This window comes from Tauraco erythrolophus, chromosome 1, assembly GCF_009769465.1.
Source record: "Tauraco erythrolophus isolate bTauEry1 chromosome 1, bTauEry1.pri, whole genome shotgun sequence".
Taxonomy (NCBI): Eukaryota; Metazoa; Chordata; class Aves; order Musophagiformes; family Musophagidae; genus Tauraco; species Tauraco erythrolophus.
Genome location: NC_141465.1, coordinates 98,617,895 through 98,621,925, shown reverse-complemented (window position 1 = coordinate 98,621,925; position 4,031 = coordinate 98,617,895). Strand labels below are relative to the sequence as shown.

Below are 4,031 nucleotides of genomic sequence, written 5' to 3'. Positions count from 1 at the left end.
TGCAAATTCCCTGACTTGCACCACCAATGTATTTGGAAGCACAAAAACGCAAGTACGAACTTAGAAGAGTGAAAAGACAAATCTCAGCTTTTTAGTAGATACACCAGAGAGAAAAAATGTATAATTCCTTTTGTGTGACATACAACAACATACACTACTGCTACATTTTTAAAGTGCTGTCTTTTGAAAATGCATCTTCTGATAACTTACATCAGAAATAAACTACACAGAAGCAGAGTCAGAGAGGGAGAGGGAGGTTTCTGAATTAAATTCCTCTTTGTGTTATTTGCTTAAGTGTATAATTAACACTTCTGCCAAATGAGGCTTTTTTGGATCCTGGTTAGGTATTCCTAGATTTTGTTTTGTTAGGTTTTCTGCAGATTATGCACATAAAACCGGTTAATTGTAGAAAGGTATAAATACAGTAATTAAGTTTAGTGGATGAAATTCAGCTTGAGGTAGCAGACTGGCAGAACCCCTTCTGCACTAGTTAATCACAGAATCACAGAATGTTAGGGATTGGAAGGGACCTCAAAGGATCATCTAGTCCAATCCCCCTGCTGGAGCAGGACCACCTAGATCAGATCACACAAGAACGCGTCCAGGCGGGTTTTGAACATCTCCAGAGAAGGAGACTCCACAACCTCTCTGGGCAGGCTGTTCCAGTGTTCTGTTACCCTTACTGGGAAGAAGTTCTTCCTCGTGTTTAAGTGAAACCTCCTATGTTTCAGCTTATATCCGTTTCCCCTTGTCCTATCATTGGATGCCAGTGAGAAGAGCCTGGCAAAAAAAAAAGTATTTTTCCCTCATTTGGGGAAATTGCAGGGGTCAGCACACCCAGAGTGCAAAGGATGAGTCTCGCCCTGGGAAAACCACCTGCCTGATCATGGTGTCTCCCCTGCCAGGTAAGTATAATCTTGATGTTAGAGCAGTGACAGAAGACAATAATGGCATGTCTGTTTAGGATTTGTCACATGCCTGCACAGCCTCACGAGGATTCCTATCTGTCACACGTAGATACGCACGAAAAATGGCAGCGGGTGGGGTAACAAGACCAGCACTTTTGCAGATATAACCATATCACAAAGTAAACTAATTTCCAGACAGATGGTTAGAACAGGAATTATGGATGCCCCATTTAAACAGTGCAGTGATCCCATCTGAAACAAAATTTTTTATAAAACCTGTGCAATGAATTTCTCCTCACACGTAGTTGGCATGTATATACAGTACTATGCATGACCAGTAATGTATGTGTGCAACTGGGTTAAAGTTCTAAAGTCCAAAATCATGGCTGTGCATTTTGCCCCTGTCTGTGGAGATAGCTACTCGTGTCTAACACTTCAGAGAACAGTGCCTTGTCTTACTTAGGCTTTGGGAAATGATACAAATTTTGTTATTTTTTGGAGAGTCTTTTGTACCAATCTGGATCTGCAGTTTTCTACCGGCTTCTAATCTGGATTAATTACCAGTCTGCTCTTCATGGAGACAGGACACTGTGGAGACGGTAAACTTGCACATAAATCCCAGGGATGAGAAGGGAAAGGACGGAAGGAACAGATTGCCATACCATCCTGAGAATAGCCAGAAGATCTGAATTAGAATAAGGAAGGAGGATGGCATGCATTGCTTCCTCTCTGGACCAAAGACTGAGCTATGCCTCCTTTAATTTAGAAACTAATTGTTAAAGTGAAGGCTGGAAGCTGCTGAGCTCCTCCAGGCTCTGTTTTCCTTACTTAAGGGATTGTGCTGTCCACCTTTACAGTCCATTTTCTGTTCCTACAGTTACAATATTTTATGCCTGAACTATAAAGAAACCCAACTTATTCATATGCAAAGACAAAAATGCAAGAAATTTGCATTGATATGATGTCTCCACTGATGAAAACTTCTAAACACCGTAACTGTCTGAACCAGCTGGATGCAGACTATTAACATATCCTTCTATACAGCTGTTTAGAAACAGTTTGGCAGTGTTAGAAAAAGCCGTATTTACTTTTTTTTCTGAAAGTTTTTTTAAACAAACTTTTCCTAGATTGACCACACTGGAATATGAAGCTATATTGAGATGCAGGTGGAGCTTTTACCACACCGGATAGTGATGATCTTTTCTATACCGTTGAATTTTCACTCACTCTTCTCATATATATCGATTTTTGTTGATAAGGGCTTGTGCTGTGTATACTCTAGACAGTGAAAACTCATGTATATAAGTGTATTTCTACATTTTCTTCTCAGTATGTTTACTTAGTTCTCTCATTCCAAGTATGATGATAGTTGATAGACATGGACAAAGATACCGTAGGTGTTCGTAACTACCATCTTCTGACGCTGAAATTTTAAGTCTAACAGTATGTTAGATGACAAACACACATTGGAGATTGAGCAACTATCGTTAGTTTTCACTCCAGGAATTTGAAGTAAAATGGAGTGATGTTTACAGATTGAAAGCAGAGTATTATGACAGTTTGAGACAGCATAACGAATTTGTAATACATTTTTTTTCCTTCTAAATTGTAATCTTAATTCAATCCAGACTGCAAAATTGAAAAAAATCAAGAAATCTTGTCTTTATTTCAATTTTTATGAATGTCATTGCTTTCCAGCTGGAATTCAGGCTTGGTCTGGTATAAGATTTCTTTGCATATGGTCCACTTTGGCTGAGAAGGACTTATCATATGTATGCTTCAGAGTAACCAAAAGCAGCATGTGCAGAATCCAGTTCTATATGGTCAGCACTGTTCATTAGCTAGAGTTTAATGAAATATTGAGATAGTCAAAGGACTTTTGCTCTTGCAGTGTAATCAGAAACTTCTATCCAATATGTTATTTTTAGAGATGTCATAGAATCATAGAATGGCTAGGGTTGGAAGGGACCTCAAAGATGACCTAGTTCAAATCCCCCCTGCCATGGGCAGGGACACCCTCCACTACACCAGGTTGCTCAATGCCTCATCCAATGTGGCCTTGAACACTCTTAGGGATGGGCACCCACAACTTCTCAGGGCAACCTCTTCCAGTGCCTCACCACCCTCAGAGGGAAGAATTTCTTCTTTATATCTAATTAAAATCTACCCTCTTTCAGTTTAAAGCCATTACCCCTTGTCTTATCACTACATACCCTTGTAAAAAGGCCCTCTCCAGCTTTCCTGTAGGACCCCTTCAAGTACTGGAAGACTGCAAGATCATATTCCCGCAGGGGCGCACACACTTCTGACTCCTCTTGCTTTTTCCCCATGCTTCGTGTATTAGCGTAGAGGCATTTAAGTCCATTAAGGACCTCAGATGAATTTGACTTCCTGGCTTGAGTGGCTGGAATTCCTTTCTGTTTCTCTTCAGGTGCTTCCAGAATATCTTCATCAATCTTCTTATTACCCCCCTTCCCCTTCAAATCTAGTTTAAAGCCCTGTCAATGAGCCCTGCTAGCTGTTGTGCAAAGACCCTCGTTCCCCTCTGAGAGAGGCAAGTCCTATCTGGTGCCAGTAGGTCTGGTGCCATGTGGCCCATTCCATTATCGAAAAAGCCAAAATTGTGGCCATGACACCAGCCACGGAGCCACATACTAATTGACTGGATGCATTTGCTTCTTTCAGTGTCACTGCTTGCAACTAGAAGGATGGAAGAAAAAATAAACTGTGGCTGAGATCCTCTTACCATCTGTCCCAGGCTCCTAAAGTCTCACTTGACCAACTGTGGACTCTGTGTTTCAGCTTCATCACCTTCCATGTGGAAGAGCAAGAAAGGATAGTAGTCCATGGGCCATACCAGGCTGGGAAGTTTCCTAGCGTCGTCTTTAACCCGGGCTCCAGGGAGGCAGCAGACTTCCCTCAGAGCAGGGTCAGCCCGGCGTATTGGACCTTCTGTCCCCCTCAGATGGGAATCGCCCGTAACTATTACCCGTCTTTTCTTCCCTGTGGAGGTGCTCTTGACACAGAGTGTTATCCTCTCTGACCCTGGAGACACCTCCAATGCAGATGGTCCCTCAGCTACATCATCCATTGATGGGCCTTCCACCTCTAGAGCCTCATACC

At 42.0% G+C, this 4,031-nt stretch overlaps 1 pseudogene; it reads right to left on the bottom strand.

Annotated features, from left to right (window-relative positions):
- Nucleotides 1-765: 765 nt before the first annotated feature.
- On the bottom strand, nt 766-913 carry LOC147529433 (U1 spliceosomal RNA; annotated as a pseudogene).
- Between the last annotated feature and the right edge of the window lie 3,118 nt (nt 914-4,031).